General features: G+C 44.2%; 1 long non-coding RNA gene across 5 annotated transcripts; it reads left to right on the top strand.

Annotated features, from left to right (window-relative positions):
* The first annotated feature begins 247 nt into the window (after positions 1–247).
* Positions 248–18,316, top strand: LOC137859706 (uncharacterized). Of its 5 annotated transcripts, none has more exons than XR_011098487.1 (4): positions 248–376; positions 930–1,222; positions 3,682–3,826; positions 11,542–14,730. It is a non-coding gene; the product is annotated as an uncharacterized lncRNA (long non-coding RNA). The 5 variants fall into 5 exon arrangements; XR_011098485.1 differs by lacking the exons at positions 248–376; positions 930–1,222 and adding exons at positions 1,229–2,127; positions 15,149–18,316 and having other exon boundaries at positions 11,542–13,250; XR_011098486.1 differs by lacking the exons at positions 248–376; positions 930–1,222 and adding an exon at positions 1,229–2,127 and having other exon boundaries at positions 11,542–11,915; positions 12,673–14,730.
* Positions 18,317–19,915: the final 1,599 nt, after the last annotated feature.

Below are 19,915 nucleotides of genomic sequence, written 5' to 3'. Positions count from 1 at the left end.
ATCAGCTTTGAAGAAGAAAAATGCAACAGTAGCAGATGCAATTACAGTGATTTGCTGCTCGAAATCACCTCCTGGATTCGGGGGTAAAAGGAAAGTTAAAGTTAAAAGTTTGTATTTCTCAAAATCCTTGCTTTAGATTAGAGGCGAAGTAGCAGTAACACGCTGACAAGAAGCTCTTTTAGTACTGAAGAGAGGGGAAGGACACTGGATGCTCCATCACTAAATCAATGACGTTTTAATTGAATTAAAGCAAATGTGTTTGTCTTAGGTGTGGCCAATTGAAGCTTCCTTCTTGAGGGGTTTGTCCCCATCACGACACGGGAAATAGAACCAAACCTCTTGGCTTTTATTGCTGTGTTTGGGTGGAAATGGTGAGGTGAGTACCTGCAAAGCGTTCCTTCCCCATTGGAAGACGTAAAATGTCTGTTAGTTTTCACAAGACTTGTGGACCTGCAGAAGATGTGGATTTTTAACTGCAACTAAATCTGTGCAGCGGTGAGTTTAACAGGGGAGAATGTAAATTATTCAAAGTAGCTCCTGTCTAACATCCTCCCAAGTCCCTCGGGTTTTGTCGTCTTTATCGCCACTTTCAGAAAAGTCAGACTGGTGCAAATGGAGCTGAATTTACCTACAAGTGGTATTTCCCACGCTATAGGTTCTTGGGAACTGGCACACACAAGTATTGTGTAAATGAGATGACACATTTGGAGTAGGGAATTTGCATAGGTTGCAACATTTTGAATACGCTTATTTAAAAAAAAAAAGGCACATAACTAACCCAGCAACAATTCTCGACTGTCATTCTCCAAAATGGGGGATTGTCAAGCTACAGAGCTGTGCACCTCCCTGCCACCTGCCAAGTTGCTTGTTGTAAGCTGTGCATATTCTGTTACACAGACAAAACTATTTGTGTCTTTTCTACATTTCAGTGTCCCTTTGCACGTGTTGGCTGGCACTGGAGCTGTGTGTGCCGTGTCCAGGAGCTCTGCCTCTTCCCTGGGCTCTGCAGGTGTTTCTACAGCACAATTGGACAGTGGAGGATCCCCAAAAGACTAGCCTGGTTTGGGGAAGATGCTGCTGACTGTGGAAGGAGCAGAGGGATGCTGGAAGCTGCTCAGACCTTAGCACAGGCTAAGGGGAAAGGGAGCTGAGGCTACCGATGGAGAGCAGCTGGGCCCATTACTTGCCATCAAAAAAGGGTTGTTTACATGCTGGAGAAGTGGTGAGTGTTAGGAGAGGATTTAGAGGAAGATAAAGGAGTATGTGCCCAATTTCAATAAAAAGACTGTCATCAGCTAGAACACGGAGGAAAAATGAGTATTCAGCTTTTTGGCTGAACTCAAAATGTGACAAATCAATGTGAAGAAGTTGTCATACGCTATTAGATTGACCATGATGATTCTGTTTTTTGCACTTTCCCTCCATTTGCCTGCTGAAAAATGTGCATCTTTCTGTTCAGTTCCTGTATTCCCTGCCTCTTTCCCCACTTCTTCAAAGCTACGCAGTGTAACGCTGCAGCTGCGATGCATGCTAGAAGCACCACGGTGACTTCAGGGGAACTGCTGGAATAAACCGAGAATTTCCCAAGTAGGAATCTGCTCCTTCAAGCTGATGATAACAGGTCAAATGTCAGAGACAGCCATCGCCTACTATTTGTTTTACTGAGCTGCTTATTGTGGAAAACAAATTTCCAGTGCATACAGAAATCCATTGGGCAGGGCTTTGCTGTCACTTTGAGGTCAGCACAGAAGGTTTGGTTTGTGTTGTTCTCACTTGAGAAATTCAAGTATCTGACACACATGTGGCTGTGAACCCATTGCCATCCTCGAGGAGCAGGGCTGCTGCCTAAAGATTTTTGAAATCTTCAAAAAAAGACATTTTTATGCAGTGCCCCCACAACGTGACATTGATGCGGCGTATAACAAATACATTCTACCCAACATTTGCAGGTGAAAAAGATTGGATTTTAATTCACTAATCTAAATTGCAGCTGCACGTGGAAGCAGCTTGTATTAATTGAGTTCTGTGAAGGCACCTGGTGGTGCCAGCAGGGTTGCATTCAGCTGATGTGGTTGCCCTGTCTGTAATACTTGCTGAGGTGTACTGGGTATGGCGACATTTCCAAATGTATGTGCTGGTATTTTGTATATATTTGAAGGCTTTACGGTCCTGTGTTAGAATTTGCATTTCCAGGAGGTAGAAATTCACACTTGTTAAGATCTGTACTGATAAAAAAGGCTGGGCAGAAGGCCCTCACTGTGTCCTTAATACAAAACCGGTTGAGCTGAATTCTTTATGCTTATTTTTTAAATATGAGGTGAATTTTAAGTGTGTAAATACAGCCACCGATCAGCTGTCGGGACGAGGCAGAGAGCAGTATGTCTGTATCTTGAGTCACCATCCCTGGAGGTCTTGAGAAGACGTTTAGATGCAGAGCTCAGTGATCTGGTTGAGTGGGGGACTGGGTAGTGTCAGGTCAGAGGTTGGGCTGGGTGATCTTGGAGGCTTCTTCCAACCTGGGTGATTCTGCGATCTATCTCTGTATCTTTGATTTAAGAAGGTAAACGTGGCAGTGTAGCTAACACTGCCATTGTACACAGTTCCCCAGCACAGGAAGCAAATCTCTCAAAATTTTGACTTATTTTTCGGTTTCTGATTATAAATACATTGATTTTTGGCTTAGGGAGGCGTGTATGCTATTGTGGTATGAAGATGGGTAGACATGAATGCTGTTACAAGCCTGGAGTTACTTATTTCTGAGAAGAAATTTGGAGGTGATGGGACCAGTATGTTTGAAGTACATCAGGGACGTTGGGAAGTCAGTACTGAGTGGTTGGCTGGGGCTGTGAGCAGAGCAGAAGTAGAGCTGGAGTTGATTGAAGAGACAGCAGGAACATTTGGGAGGGTGTGGTTTTACACAGGGCACTGATTGTAACCTCTGAACAGTTCTTGTAAAAAGCAGTATAAGGTATAGGATGATGTAAAGCAAAAAATAAATAAAAAATTAGCTTGATCATTTTATGCTTCAATGTATGTGATGATAGGAGGGTACAAAGAGCATTAGGGAGGTGTGCGATAGCATTTAATTCGGAGCACATTCCAGGTGCTGAATGCTGTTACAAGCTCGTTCTGTTCCCCAAGATGCTTCTCAGCCTGTTGAGGGTAGATGAGAGTCTCTGTTGCGCTCTGAAGCTGGCTCGGTGTGTTCTGAAATGAATTCAGGGACTCCACGCCTCCAAAAATACTGCCTGTCCCCAGACACTGGGAAGCATTCTCTGTCAGTTGTAAGGTTCCTACTGAATGCAACTGCAGAGTGCCAAAGCAAAGACCGAGCCTTTTATTTCTTCCAGAAAATACTGTATTTCAGTGCATAAAGTAATGAAATAAAAATTTGCTTTTAAATAAATATCATAGCTGATATATATCTAGAAGCTCTGTATACCAGTGTAGGTTGTGTGTAAATATTTATTCCATCTGGGATGAGAGTTACTGAGGATGCTATAAAATGATCTAGAGCAAACCTTAACCAAATGTGATATGTTGTTATACTCTTACACGTTGGAAGTGAGTCCAGCAGCATCATCCCTTTCTACTTTGCCTTCCTTGGCTTTAATTTTTCTAAATGAGCAGCAAAAAAATAAGGGTTTTCATTGCAGCAAATCTCATTTTTCTTCTGTACAGGTACTGACTGTTTTATACCACCACCTATTCATCGCTCAAAGGCACCTTTTTAATTGGGGAACTCATTATTTCAAAATGGTGAAACGGAGCCACGTGGTGTGACCTGGAGGGAGCTGCGGTCCGGCTGGCAGGGGCAGCAGAGCTGGTAAGTTGATCTATTCAGAGCTTTTTGGCAGCTAGAAAGAGAAGGATGCTAAACCAAACCAAACCAACAAATATTTGGAAGTACAGCCTGTTGGGCAGTTAAAGGCTGTGCAGATGCTCAGGATCTTGTGGTATTAGGTGAAGTGCTGCGTATTGCCACTCTGCTAAAACAGTGCATCATAAAGCTATAAACAAAAGCATTCAGCAGTGACTTCAACGATTATTTGGTACTATTAATAGCAGCCTGCTTCTCTAGATGATGAGGAGATGGGCAGAGAGAGAAAGCCTCTTACCTGGCAAGGACATTCATGGCTGTAGTGCCAGTGCCATCCTTTTTGTGTGGGAAGTGACTCATCGGGATATCGCTTCCAGGTGGGTGCCTGGTTTGTGAGGCAAGGTTATATGCTTCCAAATATTCCTGCAGTGACTTCAGGTACAGATCAAGTTTCTTCCAAGTATTCTTCCTTTTATCACGTAGGCCTAGCCAATATCATTTTCTAATTCTGCATGGTCTTGACACCCTTCTTCTGTCTTGCAGCAAGTGCTGCGCTTGAAAGTGTGTGGATGGTTTAAAGAAAATAAAAATCAGTGGAGTGCTTTGCTACCCAAGCTCTTAAAAGTGGGTCTTCTCAAGGACCATTACTTCAGATCGCAGGATCGCTCTGCCGTTCGACTCACCTTGTTCCTTTCCACAGCTCCCTCTTTTTTGCTTCTTCATCTGAGTGTGTAAGCAATGGGGTTGTTGACACTCATTTGAACATCCTCTTCTGGGCTGGCAGCGAAGCTCTCAATTAAAGGATAAGGACTTTCTCCTGAGTTATTGTTCCAGTCCTCACCTGTAAGCTGCTGAGCATAAACATTGTATTTCAGTGCCAGTTCCTTTATTCGTAATGTTTAGTATGAAGCTGTAGAGGCTGATGACATTTTAAGTGGTGCCATTTTTAAGCGGGGGAGACTCTTGCCTGTGAAAACATTTTGTAAGAGCTAAATACGGCGGTGCTGGGCAGTTACAGCTCGGTACTGAAATGAGTGGAAGTAGTAGTTTAATTTTGTAAAAATCACTGAAGTGGTGTGACCGAAAAAGCTTTACACCTTAAATGTGAAATGTCAGCGCCTAGAGAAGGCTGGCATAATGTGTGGCCACCCTCCTCATTCACAGCTTGAGCTACTACCTCTTCGTGGTGTTGGGTAATTTATGTAGTATTCTCACTAAACATCTTCTCAGGGAGTAGGAGAAAGGTTTGTTGGATGAAAACGATCAATTTAAAGGTCCTCAAGAGACCAAAATATCAAAAAAAAAAAAAAAAAAAAAAAGGCAGCAAAATGTATGAATGCTGCTGCTCGAAATTTTTGACAACTGTTGGAGCCTGCTCAAATATTGATCGTGCTTCAGGCTCATCAACACATCAACATCTGCATTGGGAGGAACTGCCGGGGGGTAAGGGAAGCTTGTATATGGCTGCAGCTGTCTGGGCTGTGTGCTTTGGAGGTCTGGAGCTAAGTGTCTGGGGACAGGCATGCTGCTGCATCCTTCTACGTTTGTGCAAGGCTCAGTGTGTGCTTGAGTCCTCTGCACCATAAGGGCATGGACACAATGAAGTGGCTTGCAGAAGAGAGCAAGGGATAAAGGGCATGGGATGTTGCCCTGCTAAATACTGAAGCTTTTATTGCCCTTCTGGTTACAGCCGAGCTTAACTGTAGCAAACAGTGAATTTCCAGTAAAACATGCAGGAGTTCACAGGTACAGCCCAGCTTTAGCTGGTGCTGTCTGATTCTCCCTCAAAAAGCGAGTTCTCCCCCCAAGGTAGTTCTGCTCGGAGTTGTAATATAATTGTAATAATTTAAAGAGCTGCCAGGTGGTACACCCCGGGGTGTTTCACCGAGTACTCATAGCCACGGGTTTGTCTACCAGTTCACAAATATTATTTGTCATAAAATGAAAGATTTCCAGATGAAGCAAAAATGAGAGAGAAGATTTCACTTGAATGATGAGTAAAATACTGCTCAGAGAGTGCGAGAGCATTTTAATAAAGGCAGCCGGAGAGAGAAGAGAGGCAGCAGGAGCCCAGCGTTCGAGGTAAGCAGATCGCCTCTGGTGCACATCCTCCTTTATGGGAAGCAGAGGGCCAGCCTCACTGGCAGGCTCCAGCTGCTTCTCCACGCTCTGGAGATTCAAAGGTGCCATAAATCCAATTTAACCGAGTAGTCGAGCAAGGTTTACAATTGCTTTGTGTCACCGGAGTGGAGCACAGCAACCAGACCTTATGCATGAATTTGGCCCGTAAACATCAAAGAAATGAAGGGGATGGGATAAGAGAACATCCCCTGGATCCTGCAGTGTGCAGTTCACCTGCATCTGAGGCCGTAAGCACATGCGAGTGTAATATGTCCAAATGGATGGATAAATATCCGACAGCGTACGTGGAATATGCAGGTAGACATTTCTAGCAGGGCGCATATATTGGGGGCCTTGGTGATTTTACCATATTACTGGGGCAACAGCAAGTGTGCTTCTAAAACCTATGAAAATTGCAGTTGTTTCTGAGAGTGCTGTCGAGTACTGTGTGAGAGGTGTGCGGGATAATCTCATTGCTCTTTTGTCCCAGTTATTCATAATAATGATTTGTAGGTGTCCTCTCCTGCCTTCTCTTTATTCACGTCTGCATTATTCTCAGAGTTGTGGCTCTCTTCCTGTGTCAAGCACAGAGATTTTCCTGGGATGTAACTCAAATTTGTACAGCCATTAGTTACCGTACCAAACTGGCTGAGGGACACCGGGCAATATCCGAGACTGTTTCAGTAGTAAATCTTTAACTCTACTTCTAACACGCAGAAACCTCCAATCCATAAACTTTTAAAATGTTTGAGGTGAAAGAAGAGCTGATGTTGCTGACAGTTTTATAATGTTTATGTAAATGTTTCCTTACTCGTGGCAGAATAAAACCAGTGAGTTAGAGGCTGTAAATGGAGCATATTAAGAGCCCTTATTAAGGGAAATGTCCTGAAACGATTGTAGCTGAGGATAAGGAATATAAAATTGTGGGAGCCCAATGAATAAAGTTTTTTCTCCCAAATTTTGTTTTAGATTGTACTTCAGGATTTGTGACAAACCCCTCGGCTGGCCAAACCTTTGAGTCAGATGTACTCAGAGCTTTCAGAGAAGACTTAAAAGGCTTTTTAACTTAATACAGCCAGTTTTCATTAGATTGCTCATTAGAATAAACTGCTCTTTTGAAACAGAGTCGACTAGACAAGACAGAACAATACAAAGGATTCATACTCTCCCCTTCTCCACAGTATCCTTGCAGCTCTCTCCCAGTTTCCAGGCTTGCGGCCAGTTGCCTTGGTGGTTTTTGGGATCACAGCAAACCCTTCTGCTCCCTGGGCAGCTTTTCTTCTGCGGCCATCCAGCCCTGCCTCGCCTGGCTCCCTGCTCTGCTTGCAGCTCACCCCTCCGGGCTGGGGGTCTCTGCAAAAAAGAGTCACTTAATCAGAAAGGCTTCTCTTGCCCTGCTCGCACAGAAGGATCACTTCAGGGTCCTCCAGGGTCTTGACAGGTTTAATCTTTTATCTCTATTGTCCTTTTAAGTGCAGACAGCCTGCTTTTTTATCTGAGGAGTTGCTTCCTCTCTGTACAGATTTAAACACACCTTTACTAGAGCAGGACTGGTGCCAAACAGCTTTCTGCCTCAGTGAGACTGAAAGGTCTCTCCCCCAGCTTTGTTGGTTACGTGACATCCGTCAGCGAGGTCGGGGCTCAGCACCAGACTTGACATCCCATCCTCTGACAACCTGCATGGTAAGGCTGTGGTTGAAACCAAAATCTGAACCAGGTGCCAGGACGTGGCACGCTGCTGTCTCTTGAGTGAGTCCACTTTCCTGCCCAGCACAGCTGGCTGCCAACAGGTTTGGGATGTTAACTCCCAAAGTCCTTTCTTCTGTACCATAGTATCTGGATTTTACAAAGGTGATCAGATGTCTCATCAACTTATCCCTTTTAGGTTGACCTGTAGCTGTGTGCCTCTGTCATATACTGCGGTTGCTTAATTTAATCTAAACCTGTTCTTGGGGTAAATGAAACCGAATATTTTGGGTGTGCTGCAGACTGGGGGCGTGCCCATCTACAAATATTGCAGCACAGCTTCTGTAAGCCACTGATGCGCAGTGAAGCCCTGCTCTCTGCAGTTTGAGAAAGTGTTTCCTTTCTAGGGGTGCAGGTTTTTCCTGAAACTAAAGCCACTTTTCACAAGGGCACAGAGCTGGTGTTTTCTGAGCTCTTTCATGAGTTGGCTCGCTGTCTGGAAATAGGCTCAAAACCCAGCATGAATCACTTGCCAGGAACACACAACCGTGCCAAGGTTTGGTATTTTCTTTTGTTTGGTGTCCCATAATGCGGTGCAGAAGCTGCGAGCCAAGTTTATTAGTATTGTACTGATATGTAAATAAGAGCATCTGTAATGTGCTTAGTTATAATAGCTGCAAATTGGATAGTGCCTTGGCTTCCTGCTTACTAATCAGGCTATCTGTATTTCAGTGGGCACATTTCAAGCTATCAATAGGCTCAATTTTCCAGCTAGTCCACAGAGGTATGTTTGTGATGAAAAGCACTTCTGCTTTTGTAGTTAATTCAGCAGAAACAGACAAGCTGATATGTTTTAAAATCTTAGTAACTCCACTGGTCTCTTCATCCGGATTGGAACTAGCACACCTCAGCCCCCTTAATTTTTCTGTTGTTTATACCAAGCGTCATTCGACTAAATTGCGCGGTGAAAGGTGTGCAAAAAGCTCATGATGGTCGTCAGAGTCCAAATCTAAAACTGCTTTTTAAAATTGCTTCCTGTCAAAGGATGATTTATTATTTTAATTTTCACCACGGCAGTTCAGGTGGTAGAAAAGATTCGAGTGGCTTTTTTTCGTCTGACATAACCACGTTGCAACTTGGAGGTACTTAGCCAAAACTCCAAGCAGTGTGCGTGCCTTTGGCCTGCCCCAGAGCTCGCCAGGGATCCCTAACCCGTGCCATTCTGACCTCCTGCTCTCACCGATTTTACATGATTTTGAAAGCCTAAAACCTCCTTTAGGAGCAAGGTGTCAGCAGAAACGATGGGTAATTCAAAGGCAACCCAGGGTAGTGCTGCTGCCTTTTGTACTGGGTAGTCCTAAAAGGAAGCTCAGGGAGGAACACCTGGACTAGAGAGTGCCAAATGTGTGCGGTTCAAAATGGTTTGAAAAAACTGCACTTTGGCCAAAGGTTTGATACAAGCTGTGTATTGTAGAGTAGTTTCTAATAGTTACAATAATCAGTTTTCAATGTTCCCCCATATTTCCCCAGTGTTGGTCTCTTTTCCCTCTCTTTCTTTCCCCAGTACCCAGTGCCCGTGTGTCCTCACCTCCCAGGGAAGCCCAGGTGGCAATCTCATGGACAATATAATCCCCCCAGCAAACTTGGTTTCACCAGTTTGTTTTATTTTTTAACTAAATGCCTCATTTAGGACCACGCCACCTTCTTTTCATTACTTGAACAAATTCACGGAGCCCTTTGTGTCTGCCATGCCTGGGGAGGAGGTGGGAGCCTCCTGGCTGAGGCTTCCCCGTCACTTCCCTCCTGCCTCTCCTTCATTTTTGCTGCCTTTTTCCTTGGATTATAAGCTTTTGGGGAGGAAAGTGCTCAGTTTGCTCAGATTTTGCACAGGGCGTAACACAGTGGGGTCCGCAATGGGGCACCTCAATGCCGAGATGATAGAAATATAACAACTCTAGTAATGCTAATTAACTGCACGCTAATGACAATTCACTGCATGTGCTTTCAGCTTCTTTTAGGGATCAGAATAAGGGCTTGCTTGCGCCTTCCCCTGGGAAGCTAGTGACGGGGAATATATCACCCTACATCTGCCCTATTGTCACCTTGGTTCTCTAAGCCTCCACTCATGGCCACTTGTGGATGCTCACCAAAATAAAACCAGCATTGGTCTTTCATGTCCCATTTCTTTTAGCAGCTCAGCACGGCATTTCTTCGTCTCGCCAAGATTATAAATGCTGAGTGCTCAAACCCCAAAACGAATATTGCGTTGGAAGGCTCCTGGGCATTTTGTGGTGTAGCTCCAGTTATCAGCAGAGTGCCCTAGGGAACGGGAGTCTGCAGTACTTCAGGACTTTGTGGTGCAGTGGGTTTTAAGGATGGATGGAGCAGCTACGTGCTGTTTTAGAGCTGAAATGCAAATTTTGTAAATGGATACTTGAAGCCCTACTAATGGTCTCAGCATTATATATAATATGAAAATTCAAAGGAAACTCTTAACTCTGAAATCAACTGCCTCTGCTACAGTGTTCCAGGTATTTTTCATATGAAAGAAAAGGATGACGATGGGGTGCAATTAAAGTGTTTTTGATGTCAAGAAGGGACAGCAGCTTATGGAAAAAAAAAAGAAATTCAAGGCAATATATTAAATGTTTTTTCAAGAATACTGGAACTAGAAGTTTTAAAATACGCCATCGTGAATAAAACTCCATATTCCTATATTTCAATGTAGAAAATCAACAGATTGTAAAGGATATTCAGTGATTCATTGGTGTGAGTTAGAATAGGTCTAAGGATTTAGAAATATTTTGATAAAAAGCTTTATGTGAAGGCATAAATTAGCTTGGATTTTACTGTTTGTTTTTTATCTTGTGTATTTTGGGAACTCGTATTCTGAGATAATATTAAATCTGAATTGTTGGCTTGATACTTGTAACAACAAAGCTACGGCTGTTCAACAGGGGTCTTTTCAGGCACGGAGAGAGTCCAGGTAGGTGTTGAAAAGCAAGCAGCCAGACTGAAAGCAGGGGCAGTCTCAAAAAAGAACTTAATGTGAGTGGCAAAGCAACCAATACTTTCTAAAAAGAATAAAAGAAGTACTGAAACAAGTCAGTTTTCAAGCAATTAAAGAAGTTTACACAATATGTGAGTAAGTTCAGTTGCAGGCACAAAATACTTGGGAAAAGCAAAACCTCCAGAACTTGGGATTTATAATAAATAGGTTGAGAATTCAAAAAGATGGAGATAATGTGGCTTGAAAATACTTGCAAAGTAAAAGTTCTAGGATTAAATTTCTTCTAAACACAAATCTTTAAACCTTTAGGGATCTTCTGATGCGAGGCATCACTTAGGAGAAAAACGTCTTGTAAAAGGCATAAATAAAAAGCCAACCTTTGAATTTTAATAAAATACCCACAGGTGAAGAGGAAATTAAATCCAATGTTAAAACTACTACCAGCCCGTTTGTATGATACGTTCTCCAGGGGAATGAGGAAACGTTTTCAACCAATCTCAAGGTTGAAGAAACATTTCTAGCATAACTTTATCGTGTAACAAAAGCAGGATGTTAAGAACAGCTTGGAATGAAGTCTTAAGGACTGAACTTAATGGAGTGCTATTCCCTGGTTTGGACTCCAGAAGACCCAAAAATATATCTGCATAACCACTCTAGAGTGCCGCAGTGTTAGATGTAATAAGACCTGTACGACTGTAATCCGTGGCTTATATAGGTTTAAATTTCATTTTGCTCATAGCAGCTTGCTGTGAAGACCACTCGCTTCAAGTTGGGTGACCTTATATATGGGCATTGCTTAATTGTATTGTAATTCCCTGATGTTTTGCATTTAATTATCGTGCCACTTGCTCTTCGCTAGATTCAAAGGTATGTCTAATAATTGCCTGTTTATTTTAATTTGTAGGTATTACTGTGACATTTATCACCTTTCTGTCAAGGCATCCTATTGCTAGCACTTCAAACTGTCGAAAACTGAAAAAGGCAGCACATCTGATATTTCCAGAGGTCATTCTGACTTGCTTAGTACAAAATTTGGGACTAAAAAAATTCCAGACATTTTTAAAATACCGTTGTTCAGATCCTGTAGCAGCACTGTACAAGAACGTAAGAGGAGCGGGTGGTTTTCTCCTGCATTAGCATGTGTTTGGATCAAGCACGGGTTTGGGTAATTGAAGCTGGAGGAAGAAGTTCTGTGCTTTTAATATACAGCTCAGATACTGCTGTCACACTTCGCAGCAGAAAATTCCTGAGGAACAAAGTGAATGGAATCAAGAAATGGTAAATTGCACTAATTTGAAAATTGTACAGATGACATGTTAATTTAGGAAGATAGTCTGGAGGAACATGACTGAGAAAAATTACAGTCTATTTAAGAATCGGAGGAGAATTGAGTCAGAAAAAACGATGTTTGGGTTTAGAGATAAAATGGCACAATGAAAATGTCAGGAGCTAGCAGGCAACCTTCCTGAAGCTCACATAATCTCTTCTGACTCGGGAGCTGTTTTCCCGGACGGAGGGCGAGCAGGGGCAGTGCATGCTGCTGGCAGATGTGATGCTCGGTGTGCTGGAGGTGCTGCTGGAAGGTTTGGGGCTCCCCTTGGCCCTCTGGATCTCAGGCAGCTTTGGATGCCCCCGTGCTTCTGGCTCATGCTGAGCCGGAGCTTCATCTGCTGGGGTTTTTGGCTCTGGGGCAGCTGCTGGTGTGCCAGTGATTGCAGTTTGCAGGGAGCTAGGGGAGAATGAGGCTCTTGTTCCGAGTGACACCAATGATGTGGTTGCTCTCTGAAATGCAATAGCTCTGCCCTAGGACATGCAAGGGATGGATGGAAGCTTTTTGTCTCTGCTGGTTGAATTCAGGGTTGTGGCAGCACTGCAAATGGCCTGAGTCTTCAGCTGTTTTCCAGCACTGGCCTAGTTTTGGCCAGCATGGAGTAGTTTAAAGCAGTTAGGAGGTCTCCAGCAGCTCTGCCTGCTTCTTTGGGGATGTTCATGAGTGGAGAAAGACCAAAGGCTCTCGTCCACCTTTCTTTTTTAGCCTCCAGTGACCCTGACGGTGTCCCTCCATAATAATCCTGAGAAGACCCACCCCAGAATATGTTACAGAACGAGTGACTACAGAAAAATCTGACATGTACGTGGCTACTCAGAGTAGTTTGCGAAGAGCTGCTTTGGTAAGATGTTTTGGAAATTGCTTCTTGCAGAGACCTAAACTTCTGCCAACACAAACTCCGATGGAAAGCATACCAAGACAAAAGCTGTTTTCTTTACCTCGAATGCCCCGAGAATTGGCAAGACAAAAGAAATACACGCCGAAGTGAAAACAACAGCTGCAAAACTATTGCTCTGACGGAGGAGCAAGGTGCTGAAGTTTACGAGGAGCAGTAAGCATTTATCCCACAGGGAAATGAGAGGGCCTGGCTGCAGTCGTGTGCACGGCGCCAGGGCTCCGATTTAGCACTGCTCTTGCACCAGAGAGTGCCAGAGGGGATAGGAAGCGGCTGAGGAAGCTAAAGGAGCCAGTGAACAGTCCCAGAAAGAGAAAAAGAACCTGCTGCTCTGCATCCTACAATAAATGCTGCTCCACCAGCAAGAGAGGCTGCAAATTAACCCAAGGTAGTGAGGAATAAAAATAGGCTTGGAAGTGAACGGGTCGCTGCTCAATTAGGGAAACAACTGCGTAGCCATTAAAATCACAAGTTCAGGACTGCGAGCAAATGAGCAGAATGTGGAAAAGGATAAAGGGTATTTGAGAGGAAATAATGGGGAAATTCTGGCAGTTCTCAGTTTGAATAAAAGTAATGATCTTAACCAGCGCAAAGCGCTCGACAGAAGGTAAATGCATGGCCCCATTAAAGGCTCTAAGTGTTAGATAAAAGTGACCTCTAATGGGGAATATAAAGAAAAAAACACACACACACACACCACGATGGCCTTAAAGATAGTGTACGGGCAGGCTGAAAAGAGAGCATCTATTTTGGTGTCACAGGGCTAATGGCTGAAGTATTTTAAGGGGAAACTTCACAAGTTTGACGAGAACAAGGGAAGAGCCGCCTTGCCCTGGCTGTGCCCACACGTGTGATCTCGCATCACAGCCGTGGCACGGGGTCTCTCCCAAAACCACACACCTCGGCAGAAGGGGGCACCTCCAGCAGTGAGGTCAGGCCGTTAAAAGTCCGGCTAATTACCCCGCAGTGCCAAACGAGACGGCGGTGGCTGGTGAGGATCGCGGCAGTGCTTTGGTGGGGCGCGGCAGCTTTGCTCTCAGCAGGTGAAACAGGCCCAGAAGAAATGAGCAATGCAATAGTTTAGCCCTTAAGGCAGTGGTGATGGAGAAAAACAATTCTGGTGCAATTACTCTGCTTAGAAAAAATAGAAGCAGGGTAGAAAAAGGAAAATCCTGTCAAGTCTCGTTGGGAATATTTACCCACTGAATGGTGGATGAGCAAAATACTTGAAAAATCTTGTCCAATTTCAAAGTTTTGCTTACTAAGGAAATCCTGTCCTGAATTTTAGGGAAGAGAGATTGAAAATAAAACTGGAGATATCCAAAACTTGGATGGGGATATGCTCAGTCCTTCCGAAGTTCCCATACTGTACTGGAGTATTGTTTGACAGCATCGCAGCCCTGTGGCATCAAAGCTTTTTGGTGTTAGAGGAACTTCATTTTTTTAATTCATAACTCAGTCAGAGTCATGTCAGAACTCAGAAACAGTGGTCACAGCCTGTAAAAACCCCCAAAGCAAAGGAGGGAGAAGAACAGGATAGGTGTTTGTTGGTTTTGAATTATTTTATTTTTATTTTTTTAACCTGTTGTCTAGATGGAGAAGTTGACGTGAGGCATTTGTAGCAGGGGTGGAATATCTGGCAGGTGGCCCTCCAGCCCTCTAATACAAGACACAGAATCACAGCCAATAGCAAGTAATTGGAAGAGGAAAACAGGAGAAGGAAATGTCAAACAGCACTGGAAGCATTAACGTAGGAAGGGAAATTATTGGTAAATATGTAGGAGGAACTAAACCAGCTCCCTTTATAAGTGTAAAAGGGCAGTTATAGGTGAAGGGTGGATACCCTGGTATTAAGTATCTAATTGGGATTTTTTATCCCTCTTTATTAGAAGATGGGTTGGGCACATCAATCAGACATTAAAATTACACAGCCAGAGCCTGAATGGCTGCTGGGGAATGAGAATAGGACAGAGAAAGCACCAATTCCTGCTTTTTACTGAGCGATCCTTGGACTAAAGTGCTGCTGGGGCAGCCTAAATCAGTAGACCCTAGGGTGTGTCCGTGCAGCTGACTCGCTGTGGGGCAGTTAGCCCCCTCTATACCTCGGGTGGTGCAGGGATGGGCAGGGATTTGGGGCTTTTATCAGGTAAGGAAGAGTGGCTGTGGGCTGGGAGCTGGGGGCGAGGTTTGTGGGTGGTTAGGTGAAGGGTGGCAGCAGCAGGGCAGATGCAAAATGACTCATAGAAGTTTAATTTCTGTTCCCTTGTTCCTCTGTTCCCTTGGCAGGTGCTGACTGCACTAACCTGTGTTTCATTACCTGCGCAGACGTTCCCCGTCCCGTGGGCAGGTTGGCCGCTCACCTTCAGATCCAGGGACCAGCCACGTGGCACTAAGCCATTACCGTGGAGGTAAACACCTTGGAAACCGTGCAGCTGTCACGGCAAGACTGTTAGTTAAATATTTAGGAACAACGTGAGCGTGGAAATCTGTAGTCTGAGCACGACTGACCAACCTTCATGGCTTTTTAATGAGCTGCCCAAACAAGACGGGGTGGCAGGCTGGAGCAGAGCGGACAAAATGAGTTCTTTGAGCTGCTGACAACTTTGTCACATCTCCACAGGTGGTCGTGGCCCATCTTGTGCCTGTGGCTTGTCACCTGGGGCAGAAAGGATGGGTTTAAGAGGAGTGCCAGGGGTCGGAGAGCTAAGTGCGATGGTGGAAATTCAGCTGTGTTGGCTACTTCAAGTCCCTGGCCACGGTGGCTACTACCTGGCGCTTCCTGCATGCAGCGAGGCTGATAGAAAACAAGAGGCAGGCACCAGGGGATTGCTTCAGTAAATACCTTTCCCATCCAGCTGGCTGCTGTGCACTAGAGAAGCAGAGTGAAATAAGCAGGTATAAACACAAAGTAATACAGAAACAAATAGGAATTGAAGGTGTGTTGAATATGAGATTAGAGAAAGTCTAATTCAGAATGTATTTCTTGGCAACTCTTCTTAAAGAAGTTTCACCTCCAGGAGCAGGTCTGTGCTGCAGGGTGCGGGTGTCCTGGCTTCTGTGCACGCAGGGAGACGTTACCAGTGTCTCTTTTAGCTGTGTCTGCATCCAGCAAGGAATCTGGTGATACTGACAGCTCACGGAGGGGTTGTGCTCTGTGAATTGGCTCTAGGTAGGTCCTGGGAAATCTCTGTCTGCTCAGCCAGCTTCAGCCCACGAATGCAGGTTGTGGAGGCCTGCTTGTCACATCCTGTGGTGCCTGTGGGGATGTGTCTGTGCTTCTTCCTCAAGGCTCACGGGGAGTGTTCTGCACGGGGTTGTTGTCCGTGTGAAGCATCTTTCAGGTAGTGATGTGTTCAGGGTGTGGGGTAAGTAAACTGCAAGTGGGCTGATTGATGCTGGACTGGCTCAAGAGGACAAAAAATCCCAACGTGTGGTTGTGTTCCCCCCTCCAGCAACATTGCCCAGAACAATGGGGCCAAAAATTGCAGGAAGTTAATGATCTGATGGGGACTTGTAGCACAGAGGTGTTACAAATTCTTATTTTTTCTGTCTTTATCACATTGTTACAGTGGTGGAGTGCTGCAACAGTTCGCCAGCTCTCAGTTTGGGATAGATGTTTGGTGCTTGTGACACCTTGATTCCTCTAATTAATAAATGCCTGTAGCTCAGGCTCATGAATCTTCCCGATTTTGGCAGGCATCTGTGGGCAACCAAACTGATTTATTAACGAAACGAGAAGGATGAACGGGGTCCATTTAGAAATTTGTAACGCAGGGAGAGATAAATTGAATGCAGCTTGCAGTGCATGTTTAAGTGTGCAAAATGTTATCAAAAGGAAAATAGTGAAAAATAGAAAATAGCCTCCCAGCCCAGGGAAGAAGGGGACTTGCTTTTAACCATGTAAGCATTCCTGTAGGGGCCGTGCAGCTGATGGGTTACCTGCACCAAAGCTGAACCATTCAGGTGAAAACAAGAAAACCAAAAACCCCAACTCAGTAGGGAAGTGTCAGGAGCCAGGGGTTTCTCTTTCGGTTTGGATGGGGTTGCTGTATTTCAGTGGCCATTCCAGTGCAGAGAGCCAGGCAGCTTCTTCACGAGAGGATTAATAAAGCCTTCTTTTAATAAAGCCAGGGATGTGTGTGGCCTCGGTGACTTGCTGCAGGTGGTTAGACCCCTGCGAGGGCACTTGCTTAAGTCCAAGGCAACACCACAGTTACACATTTTCATGCCTCTAATTTGTAATAGGTTTGTGGTTTCTCATTTACATACAGACTGCATGCACACAAGGAGCTGCAGGTAATTACTGCTTCCACGGAGGGTTTGAAGACTCGTATCTGCGGCTCAAGTGATGAACTGCATGGTTGTAGCTTGAGCCAGAGAGACCTGGAGTTTAATTCCCTTTGGGAAACCGGGTGTTATTTGCTGTGTTTGTAAGAAAACAATTGGCAAAATCTTAAAAGAAAAGAAAGGAGTGGATGAAGATTGTTCCTTGTGGGATTGGGAGATTTTTTTTCAGGAGGTGGATAGGCAGGAACTCAGCTGACCCTTTACAGTGTATTGACTGTCTTGACAGTGAGAGTAGCACTTGCTGTGTATTCAACAGCAATTTTTGCTATTAGAGCTAATTAATGCAAACAGGAATTGCCTTCCTTTAGAAATCTGTGAGGTGAGAAGTGGGATTCAGCTGCCCAAGAGGTGTTTGGGTGGCCAGGGGAGCCCTGCCTGGGCTCCTGGTGCTGCCGAGGATCCCGTTGGATCTGCTGGAGCAGAGGGGATGGCCGGAGGTGCCCTGTGTGTTGGCCACCTCCAAGCAGCAGGTGATGGGAATCCAAGGGATGGTATGAAAATCCCAGTCGTTGGCATTGTGAAGGAAGCAGCTTTCAAACCAACCTCAGTTTTTAAAATGAGAAATGCGAGGAGGTGGGGTGGAGGCAGAAGCTGCAGCTGATCCAGTTGTGAGGGATTCCAGCACAGGAGCAGACGTGGGCATGAACCACTATGCGGGATTTTAAACTGTGCTTAACTTTTGATTGCTTGCTGGTTTCTGTACAGCTCATCTCTGTATTCGGAGGTCAACTGCTCGTGGTTTGACGTTTGGGATGCAAAACGTGGGCTTTTACAATCAATGCTACATTTCAGCTTCGTATCGGAGCTGTTTGCTTTCCCCAGAAATATACCCATGGCAAATTGTTTCCATATATATGGCTGCAAAATATTAAATATTAAAATGGTAAATAGTCTTCCTTTTCTCTGAGTATATTTAGAAACATTCATTATACAGGCAAAAAATACACATCCATTAAACCAGAGCTGTTTGGGCTTTGAAATATCTCAACCCATGTAGTATTTTAATGTTCACTGTTCATTTCTTTGCTTTACTGAGTAAATTAAAAAGAACTTTCTTTGTTCTTATACAAACATTAATAAAAAGAAAAATCTTCACTTCAGCAAGGGGTTTGCTTGAACAAAAAGGCAGCGCCAGGCCTTGGAATAATATTTTTGCAGTGGTTACGTGAATAATGAGCTTCATCTCTGTGACTGCACAAAACCCAGAAGGAGATCCTTGGCTGGTACAAAGCATCACTCAATTTGCACTCCGACTTACATCAAGCAAACTTTCTTTTGTGTGTATGTGGCGTGGGGACAAAGACAGGATAAATCTGGGCAGAGAGTTGTTTTTTCTGGTGCTGTAGTGAAGAGGCTGCAGCACTGCGCAGCTGGCCGGGTTGGACTTGTGGTGCCAGGACTTCAGCCCCAGCCCAGGCAGGTGGATGACCCGACTGCACGTTTGTGGACCCCTCCTTCTTTCTAACAGGATGTTTGCATACAGGGAAGAATCCGATATTTGATGTGGGCTTGTGGAAAGAGAGCTTCATCTTTGGAAACAATGATTATTGACTTTCCAGTAATTCGTAAGGAAATACTTGGGTTGATCAAGTACATTGTATGAGCAGTGAGTAACAATCAGCCCTTTTGCACAAACTTCCTATAGCACACTCAATATATAGAAATTCACATCCAAATACGATGCAGGTCCTGTATTAATTACATCCTGCTCCCATGTCCCACTACCTTAGTGGCTGCACTGGTATTTCTGTTGTAAGCAAAGTGCCAGGCGCACGTGTGATTCTCAAAGGACAAGGCAGCCTCTTCAAAGTGGTAAGTAAGATTTTCTCTGGGTTCTGCTTCCCCTTTGCCAGCTAGGTGGGGCAACACTGGATTTGCAGTCACAGGACAAATGCCCTGGTTGGAAATGTTCATTGCTCCTGCTTGTCAGAGTGTACAGGAGGGTAGGATTAAGTTACGTTAAAAGTACAAAGTTTGAACACTTCTAATTTTTTTTTTCCTGGCCTTGTGAGTGGAGATTTGGAAAGCCTCTCTGTCGGTCGGTGAACCTCACAGATTAAGTTTTCTGTAAGACCTGATACACTTCAGCATGTTTGAAGAGAAAGTTTTTCAGTTTTTCAGCTTATATCAAGCCACTAACACTGCATTTTTTCACCTCTTTTAGTAACGGGGAACATAGGACAAATTTTGTTCCCATTGGCTCCAAGGGGAAAGCAGCTCTGCTGATTTTAGAAGGTGCGGGATGTGGCATGGTGTATGCAGCTTGCAGGCTGAAACAAGCATGCATTTAAAAAATCTCATATATAGAACACAATTTTGTCAAAGTCTGCAGAATTTAAGTAATTGCATTTTCATTGCTTAAGTCTGAGTTTACAGATGTAAATGTATGCACATTTAGAGTTCAGTCTTGCTACGGGAGTTGCCAGGAGGAACTTGCCACTGACTTTCTGGCACTGGTAAAAGCCTATCTATAAAACAAGGTAATTGAATTAATGCATTTGAAATGGATCTTATGTAAAATATAATGGAAAGACACGTTTATATTAATTTAAAGAATATGAACATTAAAGTGCTGCCTTGTAAAGCAATTTAATTCAATGGTCTGAAGACAATTGTTAGCTAAATTAGTGTGACTCCTGAGAAAACACAAGAACAATTGAGTTACTTCAATTTATGCTCATCTGCCTGAAGACTAGGATCTGTCCG

The sequence above is a fragment of the Anas acuta genome, chromosome 7, assembly GCF_963932015.1.
Source record: "Anas acuta chromosome 7, bAnaAcu1.1, whole genome shotgun sequence".
Classification (NCBI taxonomy): domain Eukaryota; kingdom Metazoa; phylum Chordata; class Aves; order Anseriformes; family Anatidae; genus Anas; species Anas acuta.
The sequence above is the reverse complement of the archived record's forward strand: the minus strand, read 5'-3'. Positions and strand labels throughout refer to the sequence as shown.